This window comes from Hipposideros armiger, unplaced genomic scaffold (assembly GCF_001890085.2).
Source record: "Hipposideros armiger isolate ML-2016 unplaced genomic scaffold, ASM189008v1 scaffold_24, whole genome shotgun sequence".
In the NCBI taxonomy this organism is placed as follows: domain Eukaryota; kingdom Metazoa; phylum Chordata; class Mammalia; order Chiroptera; family Hipposideridae; genus Hipposideros; species Hipposideros armiger.
In genome coordinates, this window is record NW_017731374.1 from 5,975,238 (window position 1) to 5,997,241 (window position 22,004).

Genomic DNA, 22,004 nt, shown 5'->3' on the forward strand with positions numbered 1-22,004 from the left:
GCATTTTAATTTTTATGTTTTTGTTTTTTTAATTGGGGGAGGGGAACAGTGTTGGGGAATTGAGGAAGGGGACCAGCCAAGTTGTTGTTCTTCAGTCTTAGTTGTGGAGGGCACCAGTTGCCATCTGGCTGCCCATTGGCAGCTCGTGGCCTCTAAGCTCAAGGTGCTGTGTTACAATCTTAGTTGCAGGTGGGCATAGCCACCATTCCATGTGGGAGTCGAACCAGCAGCCTTGTTGTTAAGAGTGCATGTTCCATCCACTGAGCCATCTGGGTGGCAGCTCAGCTTAAAGTGCTGAGTTCAGTCTTACTTGCGGGCAGGCGTAGACCACCATCTCAAACAGGCAGTCTTGTTGTTAGGAGCACATGCTCTTACCAGCTGAGCCATCCTGCCACCTGTTGGCAGCTCAGCTCGGGCGCAGCATCACTGGCCCATGTGGGAATCGAACTGGCGGCCCTGTTGCTTAAGCTAACTCTTAACCAACTGAGCCACTCGGCCGGCCTGAGTGCATTTTAAAATTAATAAAGTTATAACCAAGTTAGGTATGGTGATAGGGATATGAATTAAATATAGGTTGGGGTGGAGGGGTCAGTATAGTGTTCTTTCTGTTCCATCAGTGAAAACAGAAGAATGTTAGAACACAATACAAGAAGTGTTATCTGAAAACCTTCTGTGTGTAAGGCACTGTGCTAGGTGTTGCCTAGGATTGGAAAATGAGTTAGTTAGTCATTATTCTTGTCCTCAAGGTGCTTAATAGTTGAGTAGTGGGGATAATTGAGGTATACAAATAGCCATAATAGAAGACGTAGCAAAGTAAGTCCCGTAAGTAGAAAATAATTATTGTAGGATTTCAAAGGAAGAAGTGATGTAGTTTGGAGGACGGTGGGGGGTTAGATAATGCGCTTTGAAGATGAGTGGGATTCCAGGTGGATGTGAGACTTCCCAGGTTGGAGGGTGGCTTTTCTGTGACAGGCAGAAAAGAAGGCACACATTTCTTACAAGATAAGAGGTGCCCTCTTCTTTGATACTGATACCAGTAGTTGGTTAACTGAAAAAAGTAAGTTAAAGCAGGGAATCCTATAGAAATTAGTTACACACAAACTTGAAACATTTTATTTAAACATAAAACATAAATACCTTTCTGCCATTCTTTTAACATAAGCCTTTTCTTGGAGTGTAGGTCCAAACTACCGCGTGAGGGCCAAATCTTATCCTAACCTGCTGCCTGTTTCTATAAATAAAGTTTTATTGGAACACAGCCACACACATTTGTTTACGTATTATCTATGGCTACTTTCACATGCAAGGTAGAGTTGAGAGTTGTGTATATCATCTTTATCTAGTCCTTCCAAAGCTTTCAAGTTGGTTTTCATAGGAACAACTACTAGAGAGTCTATGTAGTATAGCAGTTAAATTGTTAAGCTCTGGAGCCAAATTATTTTGCCGCTTATTAGTTGTATAGGCCTTGGGCAAGTTGCTCAGTTTCCTGCTTTGTAAAATAGGGACAATAATAGTATCTGGTTCCTAGGGTTCTTAGGAAAATTATATGAGTTAATTCATGTAAGCACTTAGAACAGTGCCTGGCGGTAGTAAGTACTCAATTAATATTAGCCGCAGCTATTATTTTTCTCTTCTCATTTATACTTCATTGCTTTACATAATACTTTATTAAATTATATATTTACAATAATAAGCACAACTGGCATAAGTTGGTTTGTGAACAAACACAACTGACACTCTTTCTTAGCACACAACTTCACTGAGAGGAAGAACGGTTCCCTTGACACTGGGGAATAGCATAGCTAGGGTGTTATCAACTAAGTTGGTTAAAAGACTTCTGAAGGATAGTTTGCTAAGAGTATACGACAACAGTGTCCATAGGGAAGTGGTAGATTCAAATTGAAAAGGAGACCAGGGCCATATTTGTCAAATACCTTGAAGGGCAAAGTGACAAGTTTGTACATAGCCTAGTAGGAAATGGAATTTTTTATTCTAAATGACATAGTGATGTAAGAAAAACGCTACTGGTTTAGGAGTGTATGAAGTAAAAAGTAAAAGTTTTCCTAGCCCCACTCCGTATGAGTAGTCACTTCATTTTTCTGATAGTCCTTAGACTGTGGAGTTCTGAGGATTTAATGAGATAAAGCGTGGTAAACACTACTTGGTGCACTGGTGTTAATCTCTTAAAAACCTCAATCCAGTTTTTCTTTGGATTATAATCTCAATTTTGAATTGAGAGAAATAAAGGTTCTAGACTGAATGTGAATAAAGTTAAATGACTGTCCTGAAGGTGGTAATTTATACCATACTCCTAAGAATCTCTGATCCTTAAGTATGTTCCTCTCCTTGTTCCAGTTTGGCTGAGCTGTTGATTCCTCGTGTCCTCACCAGAAGTGCTACAAAAGAGAAAAATATGACAATTATCACTGTAAAAGCAAGTATTTATAGGGACAAGATGACCTCAACTAGTGGAAGATATCAGATAAGTCAATGACCAGGTGACACCCAAATAACTATGTCATTGAAAGTTGGCAAGCCCAGCGTGATTGGGGAAAAGGGAGTAAGGAGAAAGGGCCAGTAGATTGCTGATGCCTCCACTTCCACATGTAGCTTTTAGCATAACCCCATTTAAAAAGTCAGAAGTTTTTTGTAGTTTGTGACCAAGTATGAGAAGTCATCAAGAATGTGATACTATATTAAAATGAACAGCTTATGCCAAAAGAAATCATATAGTAGGGGCTGGGAAGGAAATGCTTTTGAAGTTCCATTGCTTTGAGTGATATTTCATAATTTAGGTAACATCCCCCAAGCAGAGGAGGGGCCCATCCTTAGGAATGCAAAGCCCTGCAGAGAAGGAAAGGGTTGAGAAGGGTCCACCCTACCTCTTTTCCTTTATACAAAGGCTTTTGTATACAACCTGCTTTTGTAGGCTGAGGACATTATGCAATACAGCATAATGAGATGGAAACCTGCATCGCAAAAGTAAGTATGAGGAATGATTTGGAGGGAACTGATCAAGAGCAAAAGTCTAGCAACCAGTGAAATAGAGAGGACCTTTTCAGCCAGGTTGAGTCTTTCCCTAAATAAATTGTAGAGTTATTATAGAACCATGCTGAGTGTTTGTACCTAGAACGTCATCTTTCAATTTATGAAATGAAAGGCAAAGGAATGCTGCTTAACTATGCACCTGCAGGGCCCCATTCCTCTCTCCTACCTTTTCTGATGGCTTTTTTTTTTTTTTTAAGATTTTTATTGGGGAATTGGGGGGATGGGAACAGCACTGGGGAATTGGGGAAGGGGAACAGACAAGTTGCTGTCCTTTTGTTCTTTAATCTAGTTGTGGAGTATGTTGCTTCACTGGCCCAAGTTGGTACCATCATTGCACTCTTCCCTGGCGAGGCAGATCAGTCACCGGCTTCTGGATGGCTGCTCACTGCAGCTGCTGGCCGCTCACGCCTGATGGCTTTTTATCAGCCCCACAACCCTGTGCATAGTCTGTATCTCAGTACATCTTAGGGATTTTAATTATTTGTATGTATCCCTCCTCTACCATACTGGGCTTCTTAAGGATAGGGGTCCCTCATAGTACTTTCACTCAATAGGTACACAGTAAATTTGAATGAATGAGTGAATGAATATACTGAGTTCCTGGGGGTCATACAGATAATAAGCCCCAAGAGCCAAATCTAGAACCCAGATCCTCTGATTCCTAGCCCAGTGCTTTTCCATCATACCATGCAGCTTCTATCTTAGGTATTGAACAACTTTTCTCATTTTCATTTAGATTTTCTGTGTATTTTCATTAAAGCATTCTTTTTTAATTGAAGGAAGGGAGGAGTAAAAAAGGAACAGTTATAATGGTTTCTAGTTTCTGCCTCACACTGTATTAATTCCCAGTATTCTTCCCAGGCAAACCAGCGACATTGTGATCTAGACCAGGGGCCGGTAAACTGCGGCTCGCGAGCCACATGCGGCTCTTTGGGTACATTCTGTCTCAAAAGTTTGCTGACCCCTGGAAGAGCCAATCCTGTCCCTCACAACAATTTAAAAATTATTCAAGAGCCATAAATATATTTTTACATAATCACCATTATGTGAATAATATCCTTTAAAAATTTTATAAGTGAAACTATGATTGTTTTATTTTCATTTTCAATTTTACTTCCGAGCCAGCGGCTCATGAACCGCAGTTTGCTGATGGCTCTTCCGTCTCAAAAGTTTGCCAACCCCTGATCTAGACGATTGAAATCCTATATAATATAACTAAAGAAAAGTTTAAGCAAGGGTGCTTTTGCCTGCCTTTAATTATAACAAGGCAGTTAAAGCAACGCTTTCCCAATACAGTTGACCCTTGAACAACACAGGTTTGTACTATAAATCCAGTTCACGGATCGCTGTATTTTTTTAATAAATATAGTCAGCCATCCATATGCCTGTGTTTTGCGTCCACAGATTCAACCAACTGCAGGTGGAAAACAGTATTTCATGGATGCAGAGGGCTGACTGTATGCATTGTTTGATCCCATTTTATATAAGGGACTTGAGCATCCTTGGATTTTGGTATTCACTGGGGTTCCTGGAAGCAATCTCCCGCAGATACCAAGGAACAACTGTAGTTAAGTTTTTGGGGAGTCAAAAGTTATATGCAGGGCCAGCCGAGTGGCTCAGTTGGTTAAGAGCTCACTCAAGAGTGTGAGCTCTGAGCAACTGTGGTTTGAGTCCCGGCTCGAGCTGAGCTACCGCTGAGCTTAGCTAAAAAAAACAAAGCAAAACAAACAAACAAAAAAGTTATATGCAGATTTTCAACTGTGCAGGGGTTGGTACACCTAACCCCCACGTTGTTCAAGGGTCAGCTGTATATACAAGTATTATATTTGACTAGCCTAGTGTTCTTTACATCAAAGTATAAGAGGCTGTGTATTTTAAGTGACATGAAAATGATCCCTATGTGTGACTTGGATCTCCTTTCAGAGATTAATTTTGTCATCTAATGAGTAAATAAGCTATTATTGATAATATTTCAAACCTGTGAGATTGGCAGGGTAGGTAATTTTATAGCCATTTTGCAATAAAGAAGTCAATACTTGTTGGATTTAGGTGATTTGCTTAACGTCACATGGTAATAACGGTAAACTTGTGTTTGTAGTTCAGGGCTACTGATGCCCAGTCCTGTGATTTCTACACTCTTATCACACTGTCTATAAAACTCTCTGAAAGCTTCACATAAATCATACTAAAGCACTCATGGTTAACACATTGGAAAGGTGTCAAGACTACAAAAGGATCCAGTAAAAGGGTACATCCCGTGATTGCTTTATTCCAGCAAGTGGCTTAACCAGCAACAAAAGGGACAGAAATGGAGTGTAGTAGCTGGAAGATCCACTCCCTATTGGACTTAGGCCCCTCTGTCATTGCATAACTAAAAGACCTTTTCAGTTTGTTTGTTTGACATATCAGATTTGAGTTGTCCTATTCAGACCAGGTAAGTAAAAGCTTTTCTAAAGCCTTTGTGAAAAATGTAGTTGTACACTTGATCTTCTTTGTACAGAAAGGTGAGAGTGGACAAGAGAAACAGGAGCTTCTGTGTTATTTGCCACTAACACAGGATTTGTAAAGCTCGGAAACCCCTCCTGCTTCGCTGCTTCCCAGCAAACAAACCATCTGGAGAAATGGGAGGGTTGGGCAAAGTGGTCAGCCTAGTGTTACAGAAGCCTTGGATGAGAAGCAGATGTTATGGGTTCAGTTGCCTAAAGAGTATATTAGTATTATTCAATAACACGGGCCTCAGTTTCCCCATCTGTAAAGTAGTTGGTCTTAAAATTTTAATTTTTTTTAAATAAATATATTTATGTGGTTCAGAATTCAAAAGGTATGCAGGATATTAGTGAAAAATGTTCTTTCTACTCCTAACCCACTTCTGACCAGCTCCCCTCCTAGGGATCACAGTGTCACCACTTTCTTGTGTCCCTATCCCCAGAGGTAGTGTAGGTATTTACAAACAATATGTGTTTATTTTTTTCCTTCTAAAATTTTTTTACAAATGATAGCATAGAGTGCTTTTCCACCTCATAATATACCTTGGAGATCATCCTATATCAAGGGCTTTCTCATTCTTGTTTATGGCCACAAAGTATTCCCTTTTATGGGCTTATAATTGATTTCATCAGTGCCCTATCAATGAACATTTAGGTTGTATCTTCAATATTTTGCAACAAATAACTCTTCATAAAACATTTTACATATGTGTCAATATGTCTGTAGGATAGATATTTAGCAGTGGAATTGTTGGCTCATAAGGTATGTGCATCAGACTGATAATTAAAGACTCTTCTGGTTCTCATATTCTATGAGATTTTAATTGTAAATGAATAGTGAAAAAGATGAGAAGGTATTTTTTCTTGAAAAATCAATTTTCGTCTCTTGTTATTCAGAGACTACATCTTAAATAAATGTCAAGTATATATAGGCAACCTCACCAAAATGATATTGAATTGCAAACTTGACAAAAGTCACCTCCATCTTAATCCTATAGATTTGTCTAGTGCTGTTCAGTGTGATATTACTCAGGAGCTAATTTGTAAGGTGAATGTTATAAACTTAGGACAAAAAAGAACTGTCTCCCAACTACTTTTACCAGTACTTACCACTAGAGGATTTGGAAGATGAGCTGGTTATTACAGTCCATGTAGGAAATGAAAATGGAAAGCTAAACAAAGAGAGCCTAACTATTAATAATATCTGTGTATGTATGTTTGTTACTGGCTTCCCTGGTTTTTTGATGACTGGGATGTATGATAATTTTGTGAAATGGGTGATACCGTAACAATCACTTGTCTTTTTGAGGAGCTAGGGACCATAAGCAGATCAAAATCAATATCATCCCCTCACACTCTTTGGATCATATCTCCTAAGTTTCCTTCCCTCCGTTTCTCACCTCCATCATTCTCTCCCTAGGTGCATTAAGCCGTTTGTGTAATTTGCTCTGTAAATAGCAGGTTTCAGCCAGAGCCTCCATCCTCTTCATCAGCAAATTTCCTATAGCTTCCTGGGATACAGGGCACTTAATAAATACTTGTCGAATTGAGTTTGGGTAGATGTCAGCGTGCTCCAGCCTCTACTTTGTTACTCCCTTAGGTGACAGACATATCCTTCCTTTTCCCTGCACAGCATGGCACACCTTCCAACCCACTCCTATGCCCACCTAATGTGATTCAGGAAGGGGCAGAAGACCCAAGTAAATTATCCGAAAGAGGAGTGTGTGTCTGTGTGTGTTTAAACAAATGTTCATACACACATCTTTCTGGCTCCCGTTGCCATTCTTTGTGCTGCAGTTAAAATTTTGGAACTTTATTTATTTAGCTACACAACTCGCTATGGAGTTAGACATACTCAGTAGGAATAACCTAGGAAGATGCAATTAATAACAAACATGTATCTTTTAATTCCCACAAATCTTATTTTATGTATGAAGTCAAAAAGAGCATAGTGAATATTAGATTAATAGAAACTCCAGCCTGTAACTGAATGTTGTACATTGAGAAGAGACAATTTGATTAGTGTTGACTTCTTTGATTTTAGAATAAAGAAACTTGTCTGTGTACCATGCTTTAAGCACACATAGACTCTCTGTGGAATAGCTCTAATAAACTGGGACAGGAGAAAATCAGGCCCACTTGTGGGCTATAACTCCTACAGTTATAGATGTGAAGATTATAGGGCTTAACATGCAGCTCACCCAGTTAAGTCCCACCTTTCCAAATACAAGCTTTCTTCAACGCCAGATTCCCAGGGAAAATTACTGCTGAGTAGCTCCAACTAGATGGTTCACTAGGCTTCTTTCTACCTGTTATTTAGACAACTTGTAAAAGGCCCATGAACTTTCTAGAAAATGACCATGAAAAGGTTTCCTTTATTACTGTTTCAGAAAATACCACAAGGTGCGCAGTGCCATATTATGGCTTAGAATTAAGGGGGTAGAATTACTACTACCCCTTATCTACTCTTTAAGAAACTAAAGTGTCGCAAAGATAAAATGGGCAAAAACAATATATCATTATTTCCATTTCAAGATGGCATTTTGAGCACATCTCTTTTCCAAAATCCTAATGAAATGACTATAGAAATATAAGGAAATAGTGTGATATTATGATTTATAATAAAAATATGTATTTGGTCTTCATCCCATTTCTGGCACAGCTACTAACATTTACTCTTGGGATTTTCTAAGCGAGCAATGACTTGGGAAGCCCCCAGGGTCTCCTCCTAAGGGTGGGATCTGGTTGACAGTGAAGCCTCCCAAGTGATTAGAGGGTTGAATGGTTGGTCCCACCCTGACCTCTAAGGGGGGTGAGGGTGGGGCTGGACATTGAGTTCAGTCACACCGGTGATTTGATCAATCATGCCTATGGAACAAAGCCTTACCCTGAAGGACGAGGTTCAGAGAGCTTCCCAACTGGGGAACCAGAATGCTTCCATGTGCCACTGTGCTGGGCCGCAAGCTTCACGAAGACAGCAACTCTTCTGTATCTCTTTATCCGACTGTTGATTTGTATCCTTTAATATCCTTTTGTAATAAATCGGTCATCTAGTCAAATGGGTTTCCAGAGTTCTGTGAGCTACTCTAGCAAATGAATAGAACCCAAGGAGAGGGGGTCATGGGAACCTCTGATTTATAGCCAGCTTTTTGGAAGCAAGGGTAACAGCCTGGGTTTATGAGTGGCATCTAAAGTGGAGAGCAGTCTTGTGGGACTGAATCCTCAACCTGTGGAATCTGATGCCATCTCCAGGTAGATAGTATCAGAATTTCATTGAATTGTAGGACACCCAGCTGGTGTTGGAGAATTGCATGGTGGGAGGGAAACACCTTCCTCCCACAAAAAGTGTCTTTTATAATTAGAAAAGAGGGAGAGAAAAGCCTGAAAGTTTGAGACATTTCAGAGAAAATAGATGCAGATCAGAATCAAATTGAAGCAAATTGCTGACCACCTGATATGACGTAGGTGAAAGACATCCCTGCCTGTGAAGGTAAGTGGATAGGATTCACTAGCACACCCTGAAAACTCACAAATTAAGAACAGCACATGTTAGAAAGAGAGCTTAACTATGGAATAATGGATGAAGGAGAAATGAAAGGACTTGGGGAATTGTACCTATGCCAAGTTTAGAAAGAACAGTAGATTAAAACTAACGATAATGATTACTGAGGGCTTACTGTGCTTAGACCCTGTGCTAAGTGTTTAGATGCACACTGTCACCAAGTAGGTGCTGTTGTCATCCCTATTTTAGAGAAAACTAACTTGTCCTCTTGACCACTATGCTCACCTAAGCGAACTCCTAATAATCCTTAAAGCAATCCCATGAGGCTGGCTACTTTTAGTATCCTGATTTTAATGCTGAGGCACAGAGATATTAAATAGTTTGCCCAAGGGCCCACAACCAGTAGGGACAGTTTTACCAGTTAGAGAATGAGCAGAGCTCCCTGTGTACTTGGAGAGTTGCCATAAAAAAGAATGGGGAAATGTCTTTTCTGCCCACAGCTTCCTCATGATTTTTTGTTTGTTTTTGGTGACTTATTCAGGATCTCAAACTGAACTCCCAATCTCAAAAAGGTAGGAAGGAGTTGATAGTTAGGGACAGTCCCTAGAGTGCTAAACTGAGAGCAAATCTTAATTTCATTAATCGTGTTGGGAACTAACATCCAGCAACTTCTTCATACAAAACAGTGCGTTTTAAGGTTTGTCTTTCTGGTAGTTCAATTCCTGTATTTCGTAACTAATCTAGAAAAATAAAACTACAGAAGACTTATTATATAATTTCCCCTTCATCTGGAACGCAGAGATTTTATTCACACAGTAGGTGAAGAAAACCTCTCTCAATCCCAAAGATGAGTCATTGGTAATTCAGTGTTAGTCCAGAAGTTTCTTTGATTATAATGTGGTAGTATGTGTAAATTTTCAGTGAGACTATGCTGGCTCTGTGCCTTTTTGGAATATCAAAATAAATGTTTTATTTTAGACACTAGTTGAATCTTGACTTCTTTCTTTTTTTTAAAGCTCTCCTTGTTAAACATCCAATTCATAAATTCTTTGTACTATGTATCTATGTTGTACATGTTTTTAATTCAGAACTGGGATTCTCAAATTTTAGAGTGCATAAGAATTGCGTACATAATTTGATAAGTGTCTAGATTATGAGGCCCCATTCCCTGAGAGGAGATTCAGTAGTCTGGAGTGGGGTCCATAATTTTTATTTTTAGCGAAACATCTCAGATGATTCTGATTCAGGCGATCCTTGGACCACACTTTGAGAAACCCTTGAGTTGGGAGGAAAGTAATTAACATTTATTATTTACAATCTGTTATTAATGTGCCAGTCACGTTCACATGTATTTTTACACTTCATATTCAAAGTACTGTGGGATTTTGTTATTCTAGTTTTATGGGTACATACTATTCCCAAAAGTTTTAGCAACTTATTCTGAGTTCCAAGGAATTGGCATAACCTTATGACAGTCTAGACTGACTCCAAGAACCAGGGGGGCTCTTGTTCTTGCTGTTTCTGCGTTGGCAAAGTATCTCTCAATAAAAAGAACTGTTTTAAGGTTGGGAATTTGGAAATTGTTAGAAAGTGATATGGACAGAATGCTCTGAAATGTACCTGATAAGTAAGTGTTTAAGCCACTGAAATGTTAGACTGTCTAAAGCATATCAACTAATATTAGAATGTGTTTAGAAAAGACAAGTACATATATGCATTTTGTTTCTTATTTAAACAATATTATACACACCTAAACTTTTCTAACTGAAATAGGCCCAAAGATGAGTTACTCTATCTCTTCACTAAGGAAACTGACCATAAAGATTCAATTACCTAATGTATTGGAAAAACCAGGCTAGAATAAAAATTTCCTGGTTTCTAGTCTTATGTTCTTTCAAACTGTAATAATGATAAAGGTTAGGATAGGCTCCCACCCACATGTTGCTGGAATTATCCAAAAGACTGTTGAATCAGAGGCTAGGAGTGAAGACCGTCTGTGACAACATTCAGAATTTGAAAGTTCACACAGAGACATAATAATCAGAGGTGATTAGCATTTTAAAGGAGTAGAATAAACGGTGACATTTTTATGTTATTCTTAAAAAGTTCTCTTTCTAACACTGAAAATATGTAGCAGAATGGCATTTGAGGCTTTTGTGAATTTTAACAAAATGCTGAAATGTGGCCTGGAGCTCAGGATATATGGAAGTCCACTCTCACCTTACTCAGAGCCACATAGAGGTGGAACACCCCAAATACTACAGGTAACAGTTTTAGCACAAATGGTATGCATTGCAAAACCCAACTACTCCAGAGGTAGGTAGCAAGTAGATTTAGCTCCTCCTGGACAACTTAATGGAAAGGACAATGACAGGGCACTTAGCTAACTTGACATTGGTTTACCCCAAATGTAGGGAATAGCCACTTGTGCCTCCCAGGAGAAGTAGGTCTACATTTCTTTCTAAGCTTCTCTCAAACATACAACTCTGTTTTCTTATCTCAGTGTTTTTGGGTTGTCGCCAGAGAGCAAAAGAGCTAACTTTGTGTTAAGAGACAGGGACACAGGGTGGTTGGATGAAAAGTACCATGATACAAGTAACAGAAAGAGCACCGGACTTCACGTTAGAACCTGGATTCTAATTGCAGAGCGCTGTTAGACTGACTGCCCCATGACCTTAGCTAATCAGTTAACCTCTGTACCTCGATTTTCCACCTGTAAAATGAAGAGCCATTCTTGTTTAATCCACGCCTGTCCTTCAAGTACAGTTAGGTTTGGAAACATACTACATTGTTGTAGCTCAGCAGAAAAACCTGAGAATATGCCATAAAAGTAAAAGAAGTTACTATTGGACCCATACATAGAATCACTCAATCAACAAGTTACTTATTGAATACCCACCTAAAAGGTATATTAGACTGCACATAGCCTTTTTCTCCTCAATATTTCTTCCCATTCATTATTTTATTTGAATCATATAACAACCCTGAAGGAGAACAAGACAGATATCATCTACATGTTTCCCTGAGTTTCAGATGAGATGCTGAAACTCAGATCAGAAGTGGTTCTCAATTAGGTGGGGTGATTTTGACCCCCGCGGGACTTTTAGCAATGTCTGGAGACATTTTTGATGGTCACAACTGGGACGGTGCTAAAGGTTAGGGATACTGTTAAACATTTTACAATGCACAGGCTAGCTCATACAACAAAGAATTATTCAGCCCCAAATGTCAATAATGCTAAGATTTGAGAAATTCTCACATAGGTGTTTTACCCAAAAGAATACAAAGTGATGGAGTTGGATGGACCAGATCTTGGATTCAGTCTAGTGTGTTTTCCACTGTATCTAAAACAGGGCATTAGAAAAAAAACAGGTCATATAAATTCTGAATTTATTGCTAATGTTTCAAAGAAATATGAATGAAAAGTGGGATTTGTTGATAACCTCTGTTGAAGGTTTCCATGTACGGTACAGATTGTATAATGCAATAAAAATCTAGTAAGCGTTTCTGTGTCTTACAGTCTGCTCTCCATATCCCGCAGGGAGCATATTCTGCTTTCACCATATTTTTTTTATTTATTGAGCAATTACCAAATTTGGGTCATTCATCCAACTGCTGTTGAAATCTGGGCACAGCCCTTTTAGCAGCCTCCATACATAGTACCTACTGCCAATCTAAAGACATATGGAATTTTATAGGAAATGTCACCAGGATACTTGTCTAGAAATTAGCAGAGCTAGGACTTTATATCATCTGACTCCAAACTCATGCTCTTAACAATATTCTGTAAGCTTACGCGTAACTCACCTACAAAGGGTGGCATGTGATTTTAGAAGCTCTTACAATCCAGAATAGTTCTTGTAGAATATTCTTCAGTTTTGCCCTTGAAGCCATTTTATAACCCAGAAGTTAGAAGGTTCTTCTAATCCTTCAAAAATTTTAACAGATGTCTTTCTGGATTCTGGCAAGTTAAAGGATTATAGCTCATGGCTCCATAGGGATTTTATTTTTTTTCCTGCTGTCAATGCCTCACAGAGAACTTAAGCAGGAAACATTACGAAAGAACAAATAAAAGCCAATTATGATACACAGCAGCCAAAGTACTCTATTAAAATATAAGCTGACCATAACATTTCCCTTATTACCCGTAAACAGCTTCCAGTTGCCTTTGGAATAAAATTTAGTCTCCTTAAGATGATCTTTAAAACCTTAATTGATATCCTTTTTGCCTCTCTCTTCAACTTCATTGGCCTCTCTTCCTCCCAATGTGTTTTCTTGCCTCAGGGATGCTGCTGTTCCCTGCGCTTCTATCCAACTCCAATAATATATCAGTCTTCCTAAATGTTACCTCCTTAGAGAGGGCTTCTCTTTCTGTACCTGCCCGCCTCCATCTAAATTAGTTCTTGTACTATTGTTCTCTACCACAGCACCCTGTTTATTTCTTTCATACCACTATCACAGCTTGTAATTATAGATACCTACACATATTTATTTGTTTATATATTTAATGAGGGTTTCCTCCTCTAGATTAAGCTCCACAAAGGCAAGAGTCTTGAGGGTTTGTTTGCACCTGGCTCCCTATCAGTAGGTACTGAAATCTTCATGGATTTTGTAATAATTAAATACTTTTTAAATGAATAAATACTTGTAGCGTGCAGAGAATAAATATTTGTAGAGAACTCCCAGATGCATGAAGGAGATAGAAATTTGTTACTTGATGTATATATATGGCACTTTATATTTTAAGAATTGTTAAGTCAAAATTGCTATAAGAGAAGATTGCTAAGGCAATAGATTTCTTCTGTCAAGAATTCATGGAAACGGTAGCATTTTAACTAAACCTTAAAGAATGAGCTAGACTGTACATTTAAAAGAGCAAATGGCCATGTTTTAACTTTATCCTAATTCTGTCACATTTTAAGTGCATGATAGATGTTGAATAAATAATGGCAGGATTTGCACATATACAGAAAATGGTCGAGGAGACGGGGAAGGAATGACAAGAGGCATACAAGTGTCAAAGTGCTAAATTTATTCAAGAAAAGTTAAATTAGCTTCAGTGGAATATTTGAATGTGAAGAGGGTTAGATTGAGATAAGGTTGGAAAGTAAAGTCTGTACAGACAGACATAAATGCCAGATAGTGAGCATAAAATAAGTGTATCAGTATCAGAAGTCACATGTGAATTTGATTAAGTTTCTCTGTTCAGACTGAAATTAGTTTCTGGGAGTACAACCTAAAATGCAAATTACAGCTTGAGAAATACATGAGGAGGACGGTATCTGGTTCAGCTTGGAGGACTGGTTCTATTATCAACATCATCACCATCAAATAGCAAGATTCAGATTTCTGTACTTGGCTTGGCTGGAAAGAGTGTTTTCCTCATTTCCCTGGAAGGGAACAGCACACTGACCTGACCACACCCAAGGAGTGTTTGAACAGTTATTATAGAATTTGTATATTACTGAGGAGCTCCATGCAATCACTTTTAAGGTCCTTCCAAGTCTTAGTGAGATTTTTGTGACCCACAACTTAACAGCCAGGGCACGCAGGCTTCCATTTCAGGGGGTCTGCCTATAGACGAAGAAATGGCTCATCCATCTCTTTTCCGGTCTGATTGTTGGAGCCAGACTTTTTTCCTTAGCTAGGTCAAGTTCATTAAATGTCTGCAGTTGAAGTTGAGAAGGAATTTTGGAGAAATATCTCCATTCAACTGTTTCTCCAACCTTCTCTCAATGTTCTTCTATCAGTGTGATGACAGAAATAGGCAGATTGAAAAGGTCATAAAAATATTTGAGGATATTTTGTGAGACCTAGACCCCGCTGGAGTTACTAGGAAAGGCAAAATGTGCTATGCATGTTCAGAGGCCTTAGAACTAGACCTTGGAAGATGAGGAGGATTTTTTGCATTAGAGATTGTAAGGCTGGGCATTCCAGACTGAAGAAACAATGAACAGAAATACCAGACAGAGAAGTGTGGGCTATGTCCTAGGAACAGTAGAAACTTGGGCAGTTGGACTTATTTGGCTGGAACAAAAAGTACACGTAGACAAAAAGCAAGGGTTGGGGGCCTTTAAAGATCTGTATACTTTCAGAACAAGGAGGTTAATAGACAGCGGAGAGGTTAGTAGTCAGTGGAATTTTTTGAGCAGATAAGTAGAACCATGCCTTAGGTAGATTAACTTGTCATTGATGTATCATACAGGATGAACAGAGGGCAGAGTAAAGAAAACCCGTTTGTAATAGAGCTGCTGATGGTGAAACCAGAGGCAGGCTGGGTGAATCTTCTAATTTACTTGGGATTAGGAAAAGTGACCAACATTGTAACATTTATGGATACAAAATTGTGACCATTAGGTTAATAGTAAGGGAGGTTTAATGAAGAATAAGCCCTGGGTGGGGAAAGAGGATACCTAGGTTCTAGCCAAGGTACCTTCACAGCTTTCTAGTATAACATTGAACAGGTTGCTTAAGCTCTCTGTGCCTTGGTTCCTCTGAACCAAGAAGAGATCCTCTGAGGATATAATAAGATGATAGAGTTGGATTTACACGAAGGAAATGCCATTGTTTCATAACATGTCATTTGTTCAGGTTCCATGCAATGATTCATTTGGTAGATGTACAGAGTAAAAACATTTTTAAGTTAATCTTATCTTATAATTTGCTCTGTTTTCTCTACTTTTTTTTTTTTTAAGATTTTATTGGGGAATTGGGGGAAGCGGAACAGACAAGTTGCTGTCCTTTTGTTCTTGAGTCTAGTTGTGGAGGACATCGCTTCACTGGCCCATGTTGATATTATCATTGTGCTCTTCTCAGGTAAGGCAGTCGCTCGCCGGCCATTGAACGGCCGCTCACGGCAGCTCACGAAAGCTCAAGCCCGCTGCTGGCCAGCCCCACTGCAGCCTACGCCGTTGCTGGCGACTCATGGCAGCCCAGCTCCAGATTGAGCTGTTGTTCACCATCAGCTGTAGAGGGCGCAGCGTCACTGGCCCTCATGTGGGATCCGAACCGGGGCCCTGCTGCTTAGAGCTGGCGCCCCAAGCCAACTCAACCAACACGCCACTTGGCCAGCCCCTCTCTACTGTCCTTTTAATGTGGCACTTAAAGGTCAAGGTTTCGTGCCCTAGAGACTTAATTTATATAAAGAATCTGAATTTGGCATTTCAGACCACATAAAGGTCAGTAACAGCTAATGTGTTCTCTTCCTTGTACTTTTAGAAACAGGTGTGAGTTATGCTTACAGTCTCCTCACATTTGTCACAAAAAAAATATTTTACAAAAGTATTTATAAAGGCAAATTAGCCCAGAAAATGTAAACGTTAGTTCTCCTAAGAGCTTTGTGGTTTCATACTGTAGGTTTCTGTGAAATGAACAGGCAGAACTAGATGAATTGGTAATACCTTCCAACTCTTAAAAAATTCAATTTGTCTACATTGCTTATATATCAACTGTATTTTGCTACTTCTTGACATAGAGCTATTGAGTAATTTCTAAGCATATCTGTGAAATATTATATAGCATTTCAGACTTACTAAGTTTTCCCCAGTGTGTCATTGACAGATTAAGGAATTGATTTGTCTGTTTTTGTGTCTAAATTGCCAAAGGAGAAATGCAGAAAAAAATAATTTATTTTAGCAGACACTTTATAATCTATTACAGTGCAGGGTATTAGAAAATGCAGGAGGTTCACAGATAAATAAGACAGGGTCCTCAAAGAATTTACAGTCTGATAGTAAGGATGGGGATAGAGAAACATTCTGTTCTCCTAGAAACTAAACTGAAAACAATGTAGAATTAAGTTTTAGCTCTGGGTAGAACTTTATTAATCATATAATTCAGTGTTTATACAGTTAAAGAAAATACAGCTCTCACATATAAAATGGCTTGCCCAGTATAGCATTTATCACCTGTATCTCTTTCACGTTTAAAGGAGTTCTCTGTCCTTTATATTTTATTGCTTATATGGTAATAACATGGTCTATTCATGTTTGCCCAGAAGGCAGAGGTGATCTAGAAGTTGGACAGCGAGCGTTTAAAAAATTAAGTTTGTCTTTAGCATGTTTTCTCTTGAAAATGATAGCCCTCCGTCGCTGTATAATTCTCCTTGTAGTCAGTTCCTCCAGGATCTGTCTTGCCCCAACAAGTTTCTCATCTTTGCTTAGCCTGAGCAGCTTAGTAAGGTGGTGTGGAGATGTGGAAAGATGAAATTGATGATAGAAGGGAGTGATCTTGAACCAGATTTGATTAGAATCAAATCACAGGTTTGCTTTCTGTCTTTTCCATAGATGATTAGAATGATTCTCAGGGCAGCTCCTAAGTTATCCTTTTGACTAAAATAGATATTCTTAGCCAAGAGTTTTTGAGTAAAAGAGCTACTCCCACTAATTCATAGCTGCTTTTTATTCTTCTAAAAACTTGTCAGTCCATGCAGCATTTCTTGTTTGCCTAGAGCACTGGCCACTCATAAATGAAGGCTCTCTGAGTTTTAAGTGTAGTTGTTTGAAGTAGTTTTTCCCCTTTATGTTTGACAGTTGGTTACTTTTGATGCAGCCCATTAGCTGATGTATGAGTAATTCAGCCACACAGACTGCTTTTACTTCAGTGTGTAGACTGTGCATAGTTCAGTTTCTTTCCATGAAAAGTGCTTTCAGGAAATCCTGTGCAGGTTATCTGAAGTAGTAGAGCTCACTTTGGCATATGGCGAAGAAAGTGAAAATAATATTGAAATTTGCAAATAATCACTAAATTAATTTACTGCCAGTACTATTCATATCTTTCTCATCTTAGCCCAACCATTGCCAGGAAGAAAAAGCAAGTGGGAATTTGTTGATACCTTAGAATTATTTTTATTATCAACAAAGGCAAAAATTAGAAGGAAAAGCAGTAGTCTTATTGAAGATATATATTTTTTTTCATGCGGGAGTCAAACCCGCAACCTTTCTGTTAAGAGCGCATGCTCTAGCCACTGAGCCATCCGGGCGGCAGCTCAGCACAAGGTGCCGAGTTCAGTCCCAGCCGTGGGTGGGTGTAGCCCACCATCGAACAGGCAATCTTATCACTAGGAGCACGTGCTCTCACCAGCTGAACCATCCTGCCACCTGTTTGGCAGCTCAGTGGCAGCTCAGCTTGGGCGAAGCTCACTGGCCCATGTATGGGAGTCGAACCAGTGACTCTGTTGCTCAGAGCTTGTGCTCTTAATAAAACTGTTAACCAACTGAGCCACTCGGCCAGCCCTGAAGAATTTTTAAAAGGATAAAATCTAAGTGGTAGGTTGTTTTTTTTATTGTAGGTTTTCGGCAATTATTCTCCTGAGTTCTGACTATCTCTATCAACCTACAATTGTAGTAAGTGCCCTAACTCCCATTAGCTGCCAGGCTTAATCCAGGCAGAATTGCGTGTGCGTGTGCGTACAATTTTAAGGTCTTTTACATTTCTTTTTTCCTTATTGACCTGACCTATTTTCTCTCTACTTCCACTGCATCATTTTACTTAACTGTTTTTAGTACATTGACATGGCAGAACTTTGGGAATCCTAAGTTTTTGCCAGTTCTGTGTGAGAGCCTGTGTAAACCTATGATGTACTCAAGCCTAATACCCTTTGTGAATGAACTGGTAAAATTAAGTATCCTTATAATCATTGCACCTCAAGGAACAGGCCAAGGAAAGGCAGCTAAAATATCCAAAGGGTTGTCTGGTTCTATTCATACAGTTTCTACCAGTCACATTTCTACCATTCAATTTGGAATAGGAATGTGAAGCCAGGGCCTGAGGGATGAGTGGCGCAACATCACAGCCTTGAAGCAGAATAACCTTCCCCCTGTTTACTCATCAGGTTGTATTTCCTGCTCCCACTTACTAAGAGCTACTCTGTTGTTGTTGTTTTCTAAACAACTCCCGTATATTGGCCTGGAATGCCAAGTTATGGAGCTGACATCTAAGCCCCAATTATTATTACATTGAATCAAGTTCTCCCCTGAATTCCTACCTCTCCTTCACCTTCTCCTTCCCCAAAAGGACAACTTGAGTGTGGAATTCATAAAGCTATCTAGAGACTTGTAAAGTGTACCTAGAGGGAGGGACACTTGAAACAAAGCCAGAGCCATTTCTCAGAATATCTACTGACCCGGTACAGGTAGGCCATGGACAGCCAGGATTATTCCAGTTAAACTGATTGCATGATCATGTGAACATAGTCCATTAGCGTGAATCCCTGTTTATGGTAATTTACTATTTTTGACCTTGAATTTCTCAGTGTGCTTGCTTAAAGCTTATGTCACCAATCATAAATAAGGACTGCAGAAAGCAGAAGCCCAACTAGATAGATTTTTTCTTTGTTTACTGTTTTTAAAAATCTGAAAAGGAACATGACCCTAATCGTTTTAAGAATGAAAACTTTCTTCCTTATCTTTCTTATCTTGGAAGCCAGGAAAGACTGTAGGCAGTCTCCAAAAGAATTGTCTGAGGCTCCAGATTACATCTGTCTGAGCTGGAGAAGAGGGACCATGTAGCAGAGGTATGACCACTTCTGTGTAATCTTTTTGTGGGGGTCTAATCTCCATAGTCTCTCTGGATTATTGTTTCTTATCCATCATTGTGCAATACCAGGAAAACAAAAAAGAATTTGACATTGAAACTAAACCTAGTGGAAGTAATGTCAGTGCTAAGACTCAGAATACGCATGGGAATTTAGCCTCACAAATTTCCTAACATCTGTCCATAAATTCATGTTTATTTTGCTAAAGATGCTAGATTTTGCAAAGAATTTGGCCCTCTAGTTAAGCTTTATAGTGTATCTGTGTTGGGGGGAGGGGTGGGCAGGAATAGAGGAAACTTCTTTTTTGATGAGCCTCAGAAATAGACTGAGAATTAAATTGACCCTTGAATACAAGGAAGCTTTGAAACCTATCTGTATAAATATTGCACCATACTTATGGGAGAAAAGGGAAAGCAGAAAGAAAGGCAAAGCTATATGACATTCAATGTAAAATATGCCATTTCATTTCCCTTATCTAATAGTATTCAAGGCAATAGAAACAAATTGGCATATAGCCAACTTCAGTTACCCAACTGAAGATATGTAAATAGTAATGTAATAAGCCTTCTTAAGAAATAAACTTCTTGGGCCGGCCGAGTGGCGCATTGGTTAAGAGCTGGCTTGGGACGCCAGCTCTGAGCAGCAGAGCCCCGGTTCGGATTCCACATGGGGCCCAGTGACACTGCCCTCTACAGCTAAGATGGTGAACAACAGCTCAACTTGGAGTGGGGCTGCCATGAGCCGCCGGTGACAGCGTAGACTGCAGCCCCTGCTGCAGTGGGTTGCCATGGGCTACCTACCGTATGTGGCTGGCAGCCAGCGTGAGCAGCCAGCAACTGCTGTGAGCGGCCGTCCAGAAGCCGGCGACTGATCTGCCTCGCCCGGGAAGAGCGCAATGATGGTGCCAACTTGGGCCAGTGAAGCAACATCCTCCACAACTAGACTGAAGAACAAAACGACAGCAACTTGTCTGTTCCCCTTCCCCCGATTCCCCAGTGCTGTTCCCATCCCCCAATTCCCCAATAAAATCTTAAAAAAAAAAAAAAAGAAACTTCTTAATTATTTCATGCTTGATTTTCTTTCTATCAATTCCTAGCCCATTTCTCTTGTATTTCCTTAAAGATCGAAGACGTTTTGTATGGTAGAAACTATTATGAACTATCCACATGAGTGTTGATAGTCACTTTTGGTCCAGGAAACAGGATAAGCAGAAAAGGAGCTTGCAAGTGGTCTTGGCTAGAATACTTTGTAGGAGAGACGCTAACAGAAAGCTAATATTTTGAGTAATGTCTGCTCCCACAAAGTTCATTCATTGGATTTTTCCTATCTAAGATCTTTTATTGCCTCATATTCCACATAATGGTAATAGTTAACCATGTGTCAGGCGCTTTGCGAGGTGTTTATGTCTGTTCTATCAGCCTCTCAGCAGCACAAGTTCTACTGGCCAGAAACTAGCTCCAGAGAGGCTAAGTAACTTTCCCAAGTCATACAATTGTTACCGGAGAGTGGGCTCTTCTCAGCACAATGTCCAGGTTCTTGGCATCTCGAGCAAAGAATTGAACGAGACAAAGAAGTAAAGTGGTGAAAGAGCAGTTTATTAGAAGAGATATAGTACACTTCAAAGAAATAGAAGTGGGCCCGAGCAGTAGAGAATGGTTCAAGGGCCATTATTAGAAGAGATATTACACTCCAAAGAGTTTGGAGCAGGCCGAGCAAAAGGAGCTCAAAAGGTGCTGACTAGCCAGGACTTGGAGTTTTGATCCCTTTTTGTCTAGAATGAGTTGTTCCTCTCTGGGCGTGGGACTACTTGATTGACACCTGTGATTGACAAGAGGTTATTACCTCATCTTTTTAGACTGAGCAGGTTCCAGTGACTGGTCTAATCTAGTTGGGTATATTGTACCCATTTGTTTCCCCTCAGGGGTAAATAATTACAATGAAAAGGGGAAGTTTTGCATGGAGAGGGGAGGTCTTTTGGGCTGTGGCATTCTGTGGGTTGTGTTGGACGTGCAGGAATGCAGAGACCCAATGCCTGCCTTTAACTGCCTGCCTTTTTTCCCCTTGAGAGATGTGATCCCCATAAAATCTTTATGAGAAGTTGAGGGACAGGAGGTCTTTTCTTTTTCTATGCTTCTTGCTGTTCTTTTTCTATGCTTCTTGCTGGGCAGGGGCGTAGAGGTGTCCCTGCCTATTGGGGGATTCACAGAACTCTCACCCTATCTGATCTCAGATGAGAGGAAGGGGCCTCAAGATCGCCTGGAAGACTCCGTTGGCTTCTTTGGTTGGGACTGGCAATCTTGCTGGGGTATCATCTCTATCCCCAAGGTCCCTGAATGAGGAAAAATAGATTTTCATTAATAAATCTGTTAGCTCTTATGGAGCCTGTGGCCATTCAATCAGTCACTCAGGTGACATCAGTTGTCCAGGAGCTGGG

General features: G+C 39.7%; 1 protein-coding gene across 4 annotated transcripts in view; it reads left to right on the forward strand.

Moving 5' to 3' along the window:
* Positions 1–22,004, forward strand: part of SLC31A1 (solute carrier family 31 member 1) — a 35,014-nt gene that overhangs the window by 2,498 nt on the left and 10,512 nt on the right. Inside the window, exon 2 of one of the 4 annotated variants that reach the window (XM_019635818.1) lies at positions 2,356–2,434. The exons of 1 other annotated variant lie outside the window; for it this stretch is intronic. The gene's annotated coding sequence lies outside the window, so the exon portion shown is untranslated. Of the gene's footprint in view, positions 1–2,355; positions 2,435–2,961; positions 2,983–19,458; positions 19,550–22,004 lie in introns of those variants that run through there. 2 more of the 4 variants (XM_019635819.1, XM_019635820.1) reach the window with 2 other exon arrangements.